At 32.5% G+C, this 11,754-nt stretch overlaps 1 pseudogene; it reads right to left on the bottom strand.

Annotated features, from left to right (window-relative positions):
• Positions 1–10,413: 10,413 nt before the first annotated feature.
• LOC145755960 (MFS-type efflux pump MSMEG_3705-like) overlaps positions 10,414–11,754 on the bottom strand; it is a 46,158-nt pseudogene continuing 44,817 nt past the window's right edge.

The following is an 11,754-nucleotide window of genomic DNA, read 5'->3' as shown; positions in this document are numbered from 1 at the left end:
ATGCCTAAAATTAACTTAAAATTTTATCCAGAATATATCAGCTAACGCAAACAATTTTGGCAAATATTGCCAGACCATAACTTTTCTGATTTTTTTAACTTAAATATATCTTAACATTTCTTTATTTTTACTTTATAATTTGCTCAATTAATCTAAAAACATCTGTTTTTGGTCTGTTTACAAAATCACATTTCCTCAACGCGATGTCAACAAAAAGTTGAAGTAGTTACTCATATGCGGTGTACGAAAATGTCACCACTTTTTAAATATTCTTTGCAAGAAAGTCAACTTCAAGACCTAAATATAAAGCAACAATTGTTACCTCGACCCAGTCTTGAGTTGCTTTTAGCATGTTAGAATATTATTGATTATATTTGCACAATAATTAAACTGATTTTTAAAGAGATGGTTCGGTCGTAGAGTTTCTTTTTTAATTATGTTGGAATTTTCCAACTTGCACGAGGATACCATTATTTTAAAAATTGGTCAAGTAGTTTTTGAGATATCGGGATTTGAAGGTAAATATTGTAAATAGGGAAAGTCCCAACGCTCGCGAGTTACGTTATGCACGACGTCATCGTCGTAAGATCATATGCTGGCAGACATAGGAAAATAACCTTATTTTGTCCTCTCTGACCCGTTTGTTGTACTTTTTTTTTAAATTTTTTTTGCAGAAAATAAACTTAACATAAAAAGCAATATTTAGCCATATTATATTAGACATTTTTTACCTCGAAGCCTTAAAACTGTGCCAATTTAGGGGAAAACAGTTCCTGCCATAGCGTACGTGATCCGATATTCAAAAAAGCGAACAGTCGATCAAAGCCATCGGCCTAAAGGCACTACAAGCTGACCAGACGCGCTTATAAAACCAACGAATATCCACGTACGGAGAAGTGCTTGGCCTCACATTTGTCGTTGGGAAGCCTCCCGTTTAAACTTCACCAACTGTTAATTCAACATCACAATTTTGCTAAAAGCTTAAATTAAAGCTTTGGCCAGAAAGATTTGTTCAATCTCGTCCTCTAATCCTTCCCACACCTCTGTTTTAAGAGCAGGTAGTATTGTGCGGGATGGTATTTTAAACCTGGGCTCTAGAACTTTCATAAGATCTTTAAAACCTTCGTCATTTAAAACCTTTCGTCAATGAAAATGGCTGTAAATTTTTAGTATTATAACTTCTTTTGTTGCCTGGACAGCCACTTGAAATAAATAATTTACATTTATTACACATTGCTTTACTTTCACTATCTTTGATTACAGTCTTTACCAAATATTAGACCTACGATTTGACATCGCAGTAACTGCTCACTTAAAAATAGGAAATTTAAATATTACTACTATAGACTTTGTTACATTATGTTTATTCACACATTTAATAAACCCAACTATTACAGCCTTAACATTTTAGTACATTTACAGAATTTTTTAAATATAATAACACGGATTATTTGTTCAAAATTATAAAATTAATTAGTTTACAAGTTTTAATATATTACATAACTAAAGAATTTTAATTAACAACTAGGAATTAAAATAATTAACCGAAAGAAATATGTGATTACTAGCAAGATAAAAGCTCCATGCGAAGATTGGGATATTCATACCAGGTTTGTGGATACAATCGAACATAGCGAGCACTTATAGGTTGAGGAAAGTTGTTGAACTTGTAACCATTTCCATCTTCATTACCAACAAAGACCTTTAAAAAGATTTAATATAATATTTAACGTAATAATATTCAGGTTTAAGATATTAATTATTTAAATTTTATAACTTTTTTAATCGCGCGTTGTTCATCGCTTCACATTTAACTTAAAGGGACTGCAACATGCAAAATTAAAATGTTTATAAAGGGCATTGTGACGTGTTTGCCAGCCCCTGGTTACAATCTAAATGGCTTATTTCCTGCCCAAAAGTTACGGATTTTTGCTATTTTAAATAAAAAATTGTTACGACAATGCTTAAATTTAAGTTATCGACTTTATATTTAAGTTGTGCTTAAATTTAAGCATTCGTGTTGACACTGTTTTTAGGGAGCTAGAACAGCGTCCATAGCAACGTGATATAAATACGTTCCATGTCTTGCAAAAAACAGTTTTATGGACATAAATCACAACCACAAAATCAAATGTAGCATGCACTTAAAAAAACATGCACTACTTCGTACACTAGGACCAAAGTAGCTACGTTCGGCCTTAAGAAAACAGTAGATTATAACTTGCGTTAAATTATAAACTTACAACTTATTTACTACTTGGAAAAAACATAAAAACGTCTTTCAACAAGTAGTAAACCCCATTTGTGGCTGAAAATGTAAGTGATAGTCAGCATTGGAAAATAATAAAACTGAAATACAAAATCGGTAAAAAATTGTAATCCAGTTTAGCCTTAGAACCTGTAGAATTTAAAAAACATCAATATTGCTATATTGGACATGTTTTAATAAAAAAACGTTTTTCCAGTCAAACAACGACTGAAGACCGAGTACAAACATAAGAAAAACCCACATAATTATTTTCACACCGGTTCGCGGGATTTTTACAATGTTAATTTTTAAAAATTACAAAACTTTTACTTTTAGATTAATAAAAAATTCAAAAACTGTCGCAGACCCTTTATTGTTACACGACGCATAATTAAGTTTTGTAACAAGCTATGACGTCACAAAACAATTAGAATGGGGATTGTTTAAACAATGATTTGCTTGGTTATTATTATCTAGCTTGTAAACAACACACAACTTTAAAAACAAGTTTTGGTGATTTTAATTGAAACATTTTTAATAAAATAAACTTTTTAAATTAATTAACACCAATTAATTAAAAACTGTTTCTAAACTTTAATAAGTTAAACAAAATAAATTTTCGTTTTAAATTTAAGCTTACCAGATCATTTCCATTATCTTGGATGAACTGCATATCTGATGTACTGGAACCATAAGATATCTTAAAGCTGGTAACCCAATAAGCATACCTACTGAAGTAACCTCCTTGTGTCACAACTCCTGTCACTCGAGTTGATGTCTTGAGGTCAATTTGGATCCATTCCCCAACCCTCCCTATTAATTAAAACAATGTTAATGTTTATTTTCCACTAATTACAAAAGTTGTGAAACTTTATTATAAGATAGAAAATAATTCCAACAACTCACCTTGATTAGGTAACCAACCATGGTTATGAGCATCCAACCTTGCTTTATGTGGTAAGTAGTTGCTGTTCCAATAAGAACTAACTGTGATGTCACTATCCGGTATTCTTCCATCTTTTAACCCAAGTCCACATACACTAGCTATAAATATTTATGTTTATTTAGAATCAATCTTATAAGTTATCATGATTTAGCTTAACTCTTAAATGTTTAAATTGTAAAATTAAATATTACAAAATGTTTATAAATTGTTTTATTGTCTGCTTACTGTTAGAACCTCGTAACTCAAATTTTGACAACAAATATAAATTTAGCGGAATTTAAAAAATGATTTAGTTTGTAATTAAAGAATAACTTTTTATTAATTTATCATTTGATTTTTGAACTTTAAATAACCGTGTATTTTAAGTAAAAAGATCCAGTATTCAAAGTTTTGTTAACATACGAATGTTGTTAAATTAAAACTGGTTGCAATTTAAAAAAAAAAAAAATGAATTTATAAACAGAAGAAATTTTAGCAGATATTAAAAAATACAAATTTTAAAAGCTGTATTTTTTTGGCACAGAATCCATAAAACATTTTAAGTTATTTAAATTAAAAGTTTATTTAATTAAAACTGACATAATAACTTAACATCGTTTGTTAATATAATAACTAAATATCTATGATAAAATTAATTTTACAATTAAGTTTTAGCACTTTAAAAATGCCACTGTATTAAGTATACTTGTTTATATAAGGAACAATGTTAATAAACCATACAAAATATACTTGCAAGGTTTAAAAAGTTATTTAATTGTCTTAAAATTGTTTTTATTTTAGTTTTGAGGTTCTACCAGTATGCCGATGATATTATCATTATTTATCAAATATAAAGTAACCAAAATACCTTTTATTTGAGGGAGAATTTTTTCCAACTTCGACACAACACCCTCATTGCAAGAACACTCTCCAATAGCCCCAACTGACCCCTTGGAACCTATGGGGCCGATTTCACCCATCAAACCTTGTTCACCTCTAACGCCAGGACCCCCAATTGCCCCAATTTCACCCCTTGAACCTTTTTCACCCTTCTCCCCAGCTGGTCCAAGCTTGCCTGGTCTCCCTTGGGTTGATCTTAGCTCCCTGAAAGCGGGACTATCGGGGCTTGCATTAAAACAAACTTTGTTTTTTGGGGATGCAGCTAAGCATAACCAGAAGCACAAAAACATAAATATTTTCAAACTCATTTCGGCAAGTTTTAAGTTACAATTGTTTTATTCTAAACTCATTTAACAAGCTAGTTATATTTATTTTATTAATATTTATCACAAATAATTGAAAATAACTTTCCGTCTGTTCCGACATTTTTGTATCAAAACACGCAGGTACCAAAACGCACCAAAAATTATATCTTGATTAATTTCAAATCGACTTTAATTTAAAATTAAAAAAAAACTTTTTTAAACGAGATATGACGACACTATGACGTAACAATAATAGCAACGCTGCATTAAAATACTTATTCGAATTGTTGTCTAACAAGATTTGACGCTATAGTTTAATTGTGATGTCATAATCTACTAAAGTGACGACAAAGCCCGCTATCGGAGCCGCAAAGCGAGTCAGCTATTGTGGCATGCAACGAGGTTTCCCATAACAGCGTTAAAAATGTGAAACGTTTCAAGATTGTGCCAGTTAAAGTGTGGGGCAACAATCAAAGTAATTATGTGAACGCTTTTCTGGATGACGGTTCAGATACAAGTATTTGTACTGCAAGCCTTGCAAAGAAATTAGAAGGAGACAAAAGAACACACCGAGCTTTATACAGCAAATTAAGTAACTAGTCATGGGAGCCGAGTTGACTCACTGTATGTAAAGGAGGTCAAACCGAATCGTTTATTGTCAAAAAGATTTTGGTACTTGATCATATTGTCAATATAGGTGACAGCATTACAACCAAGAAAGTGGTAAAAATATATCCGCATCTGCGTGACCTGAAGTTTCCTGAACTTAAAACAAAATCAGTGGAGCTACTTCTGGGAAACAATGTTCACGATGCATTCAGGGTTTCTGAATGGCGTTACGGCAAAAAGTGCCAGCCTTTCGGCCCGCATACGGCGTTGGGTTGGACGTTGTTTGGCTCAGACCATAACCCAAGAAAACCCTCCCAACAAACTAATGTTAATTTTATGCATGAGCCTGAACAAGTATCGACATCAAGCAACAAAATTTCAGATGTTTTTGTCGAGCAATTTTCAAGACCTTGATTGTGCGCTAAAGAGCGAAATGTCAATAAAGGACAAAAGGACGTTGAAAATTATGAACAAAACAGTTTCACGAAATGGCTGACACTATGAAATTGGATTACTCTGAAAAAAGAAATATATATAACTCTTAAAGAATAGAAAAATGACACTTCAAAGGCTGCAATCTTTGAAAAAGAAGTTTATTGCTAACCCTAAAACTTTTAGGCAATATAGGGAAGAAATCGATGAATATGTAAAATAAGGACATGTGACTGTATTGGCTAATAAAAATTGTGTAAACGATATAACGTGGTATATACCACACCATTGTACGGGCCCTAAGTACATTATAGTGTTTGATTGTGTTGCAAAACACTCCGTTGTTTCTTTAAATGACGTTTTATTACAGGGACTTTACTAGCAGCCTCGTGGAAGTGCTTTTACGATCTGGTTCCAGAACTACATATTAACACTTAGAATAATTGGCTTAACACTCTTGTTGATTGAGATAACATTAGTATACCCAGATGTTTTAAACCTTAATATTGATTATGGTTGTATTTAGTTTTATCGCTGAAAGGACTGAAGCCCGGTTTTAATCAAAGGCAATATGTACGTTGGTGGCAGGCTACATAATTCAACCGTCCCTCTAATCACCAAACATCCGATGATTCTTCCATCTAACCAGGTTGTAACCGAGCTCATTGTAACAAAGTATCATGGCATGGGCATTCGGGAAAAATTCATGTCTTGTCCGCCATTGATGGCTGAGGTGGAACGAATTTTAAACAGCAGACCTCTGGTGCCACTCAGCGACGACTGCAAGGATGAATTGGCATTGACGCCAAGTATGTTGCTGAACAATGGACAACGACCTGCCTCCAGACACGTTTGTCAAGGAAGACAGTTACAGACGATCTTGGAGGTTCTACTTCTTGCTGATCAATTTTGGGAGCGATTGACAAAGGAGTATTTGTCTTTGTTACAATTGCGACAAAAATGGATTCAGCCGATGAGGAATTTCACGATTGGCGACGTGGTCCGTTAATGAGAACGCGAAGAGAGAACTCTGACCGAAAAGGATCATCCAGAAGTTAGACAAGAACGGGATGGTGCGCCGTGTCCAGGTGCGCACTGCATATGCTACCTCAACCCGAGACAAAATTTGCCTTCTAGAAAGGGTCGCATAAATTTGAATTTTCTATGTTGTTTGTGTTTACGCCTGCCTCACAGTTTTCTTCTTTACACATTTTAAAAAATGAAATATTTAAAAAATTAACATGTATATTTATCTTAACATCCGGTTAAAACTTTTTTAACTATTATACTTTTTGCCAAATTTTATTTTAAATATCGGTAAAATATGTTCTTGCGTTAAAGGTATACGCGGGCTTAACGCTGCAGGCTCCCCGCAGTTTAATAAAAAATTTCGCAGGCCGAAAGCTATTAGTCGTAAAATTTTGCAGGCCGAAAGCTATTAGTCGTAAAATTTTGCAGGCCAAAAGCACCCGTCTTTAATCCGTTTATAAAAAGGTTTTTGAAACAAAAATCTTCAAAAAAAAAATAATATTCTAAAAACTAACATATGTCATTAACGTAACAGCCAATAAAAACTTTTATATATACTGTACTTTATGCAAAATTTTATTTTAAATATCGGTAAAATGTGGTCTTACGCTGACTTTATTCACGGGAATTTCATCGCCGATTCCCCGCCGTTTTTTTGCAGGACAAATCTTCTGGCAACTCTTTAAACGTTTTATTCTTTCTGTCTTAGTATATAAATTTATATACATTAACACGGGCAATAACTAATAACATATTTATGCACATTTCTCAGTGTAAAAAATGATAAATTAATGCTTTTTCTTCAAATATTGTTTAGAAAGACGGCCCTATTTCGCAAAATACGTGATATCATAATGCATCGTCTTGCGTCACCTAAAAGCGCGCGCTTTCAAATTATTTTTTTATAGGTTTTAGTTTGTAAAATTAAAAAATAAATTGACACGGGAAAAGAAAGATAACATGTTCTTGCACATTATTCTTTAAAAAAACTATTAATTTACTGCTTATTTTATTTCAAATACTGTCTAAAAAACTGTATAAAACTACGCGAAAATAAAATTTCTCGCGGTAATTAAAATGCAAAATCCCCGCTGTTCTAAAAAAAATCTTCGGGCCGAAGTGTCTGGTTACATTTTGGTCAGTTCGGTGGTCGTAAAAACTCATAAAAAAATAAATCCGAAGTAAGGTTTAACATACAATTAGACTTTCGCTTCCATACTTAATTTGTTAATTAAATACTTTGTAGTTTGTGTTTCGTATCATATAGTTTGTGTCGCATTTTTGTTTTAATAAAGTGTTGCCTTCTTATCGATGCCCATCTTTACAGCGTACTCTATTGGGGTTTAATAATTGTTTAAGCCATAGTAGGAGTTTATTAGATCCTACATTATTCAAGATATAAACTGCAGTCAACTAATCAAAATTTTGCGCCAGATTCATCTCGCGGTGCTGCAATTTTTAAAATTATTCCTCCTTTCTAGTTATATAGCCCATGAACCACCACTGTTATCTACACTTCAAAAATAAAAAATAATCTGACAACAACCTTACGTTAAAATTAAATTAAAATGTACGACCCTGAGCCCCACTGTTTAAAAATAAGTATAAATTCTGGTATTTTTTCGTAAAGTTATTCTATATATACCTTAGCCTAGCAATCAAAATGCGATCCCAGCAAAAGAACACTTGTTTATAAATGCTGGTTTGAAACAGGGAGAATAAGGCAATCTTTAAATTTAGGAGAATTAGTCACAAGTTTTTTTTGAATATAAATTTATCCTCGATGTGGAAGGTCGATTGCGCGAACTAAACATAAAGTTACCCAGTCTCGAGTTGCATTTAACAGTTTTGGATATTATAAATTATAATTGCCCGGTAATTATGCTGCTGATTAAGTGCTGACTCAGCAGGAGTTTTCACCGTTTATAGCACTTTACTCGAGGGCGCTACAGCATAAGAGCAGTGGGGATTGAACCCACGACATCATGTTGGTGCAGCAAGTGTTCTTACAACTACACCACGCTGCTAAATGTTTAATAATTACCAATAATTATTAATTTTTCAAATTAAATAAAAACCAAAAAAACATTTAAAAAAAATTGTTCTGTTGCTAGGACATCGAACTAAAATTAAAAGCAACAAAATGTAAATAATTTAAAAACCAAACCAACTTTTAAACAACGAAATTTTCAAGTTATTTTATTACATTTTAAAGCAGTTAGTTATCCCATACCAAACAACTTGGTAGTTTACATTAAACTGATTAATAATTTTCAACATGGTGGTGTCAGCTAAATATGACGAAAAACCTGATGACAAATATTTATTTAAATTGTAAGCGAACATGCTATAAGGTTGTTGAACTTGGTTAATCATTTATAATATCGATAATTAGAACTCGTTGGTATCAGCTAAGACAAATATTGATGGCTGCATAACAGGAAGTACTTTATAACACTTGATGTTTTTATAAGGTCAATATGAGCTGTGATTACAAAAATTCTGCGAAATATTTACGCAATGTTTGCAAAATTCTCAGTAAATTTGTGTTTACTAAATTGCAACATTTTGCAGACGTTGAACTAAAGTCAATATAATAAACATGTTGTTTACATGTTTTTAATTATTTATTAACTTTCAGGCTTTCCACGAATGCTACAAAATGCCAGCAGTGGGAATCAAACCCAGGATCTCAGGCCTTACACGAATGCTACAAAATACCAGCAGAGAGAATCAAACCCAGAACCTCAGGCCTTACACGAATGCTACAAAATGCAAGCAATGGTAATCAAACCCAGGATCTTAGGCCTTACACGAATGCTACAAAATGCCAGCAGTGGTAATCCAACCCAGGATCTCAGGCCTTACACAAATGCTACAAAATGCCAGCAGTGGGAATCAAACCCAGAATCTCAGGCCTTACGCAAATGCTACAACATGCCAACAGTGGGAATCAAACCAAGAATCTCAGGCCTTACACGAATGCTACAAAATGCCAGCAGTGGAAATCAAACCCAGCCTTTTCAACCAAAAATCAATTTATAGAAATCATGTCTTTAACATTTAAATATTTTAGTAATTGTAAAAGCATAGTTGCATAAAAACAAAAAAACTTTCTACAGTATTTTAATAATTAGTGATGTGCCGATCGCCGTTTTTTTTCGGATCAGATCACGATCCGATAACGTAACCGAACAATCGGTAACTTTATCGTCACTAAATACAAAAAAATTGACTCTGTATGTTAAACACTTCTACTTATTCACACGTTTAAATATTTAACCGTAATATTCAGTGTAATTTACAAGAACTAAAAACAATTTTACTAGCGCGGAAATAAAGCGCTGTAAAAGTTTATGGAAATCTATGTGGTTAAGGAATGTGCGTGTTTATTTGTGACGTAAAATTAAATGTGACGTAATTACCGATCTGCCGATTTTGGACCTTGATCGGGTGATCGCAAAATACCTTCAAAAATCGACGATTTACGATCACCATTTTGATCGGCACATCACTATTAATAATTTGCATTTTCGAAAAATAATCTTAAAAAATAGATGATATCAATTTTATAGTTTTCTAAAATTTTAAAAGAAGTAACAAAAACAAAATATATTAATTTCAGAAATATAAAACAATAATAATTTCTCATAAAATATGGAGTAATTATAAAGTAAGGGAATACAAAATCTTAAAAGTAATAAAAACTGTAAAATTAACATTATTTAAATTTCTGTTTAGTTAATATAAATTAGAAAATAAAAACAGCAAGAATGGCAACAAATAATTTAGGAACTAAAATAACTCACTAGTATAATATTAAAAATAACTTTAAAAAAATTTTGGCAAAAAATTAAAAAAAAATTTCACTAATAAATATTTAATAAAATTAAAAAATTGTCATGATAAAAATTTTTTAAATTTATAAATGTTTAACATAATTCAAAAACTTTAATTTTTTTAATTTAAAGTTTCGTTTTATTAACTATCGCTTCACTTTCTTCACAATTATTCGCTTTAATGCTCATGTGCGGTGAACCACGCAGAAGAGAAATTTGGGTCAACAAAAAGAAAAAAGAACCTGAAATTAGAAAAAAGTTTTCGTAAAACTAACTAAAAAAATAAATTAAACTAGGTTTAAAAATTAAACTATATAAACCAATAAAATATTATTTAAAAAACTTGGCTTTGCTGCATGAGGTCCTGGGTTCGATTCCCACTGCTCTCAAGCTATAATGTTATTGAGTAAGGTGCTATAAACTCCTGCTGAGTCAGCACTTAATCAGCAGCATAATTATCGGGTAATTATAATTTATAATATCCTAAACTGCCACAGGCAACTCGAGACTGGGTCGGGGTAACAAATATACCTCCATGTTTAGGTCGTAAAGTTGGCCTTTCCACATTGAGGATAAACAATTATCAGAAAAAAAACTTACTAGCCAAGTAAAATCCTGGGTAAACGATGTACAGTGCTTCCCTGAAACCTAAAACTTTGATCATAGGTGGTACTATAAGAGGGGCATTCCCTCCGATATTATTGATCACAAAAATAAACATAGCGATCGCTGTCGCACGTGACTGGGCAGGAAAGAACTCAACCAAAACAGTGAACAAAACTCCGAACCACATTTCCTCTGTGTTTTAAATAAAATTTGATTACAATAAAGTCATCGAAACTGGGTCGGGGTAACTGTTGTTACTCTTAAAAAAATATAAAACTATTTACCGAATAAATAAGCTCCGAAGAGCGAAATAAAAGCATAAGGCGGAGAAAAGTAAAGCGTTCCCGCCGCTAGAGGGCAGGCTATTGCTTGACTAACGACCAAAACCCACAATCTTGTTCGTACACCTAAAAGAATTAGATTTAAAATTAAAACCCCCAAAAAATGGAATATTTCTAAATACAAATCTACAAAATTTGTGTTATATTAATAAAACTGTCAATTTACACATAATGGGACATTTATATTAACCCCCTTATACCCTATCCCTTCTCTGAAAATAAAACTGTTTTTGTACTTATTTATCCTCGATGTGGGAAGGTCAAATGCACAACCTAAACATAGAGTAACATCAGTTACCCTTACCCTGTCTAAAGTTGACAGTTTGGGATATAATAATTGCTCAATAATTAAACTGCTGATTAAGTGCTGGCTCAGCAGGAGTTTATATTGTTTATAGCGCCTTACTCAAGGGCTCTACAGCATGGAAGCAGTGGGGATCGAACAACGGAACTTATGTAGTAAAGACAAGGGTTTTGACCACTACACCATGCTGCCAACCTTCAATTTATGTCAAAATTT

The sequence above is a fragment of the Corella eumyota genome, chromosome 6 (assembly GCF_963082875.1).
Source record: "Corella eumyota chromosome 6, kaCorEumy4.1, whole genome shotgun sequence".
Taxonomy (NCBI): domain Eukaryota; kingdom Metazoa; phylum Chordata; class Ascidiacea; order Phlebobranchia; family Corellidae; genus Corella; species Corella eumyota.
This window is presented reverse-complemented; position numbering and strand designations above follow the sequence as displayed.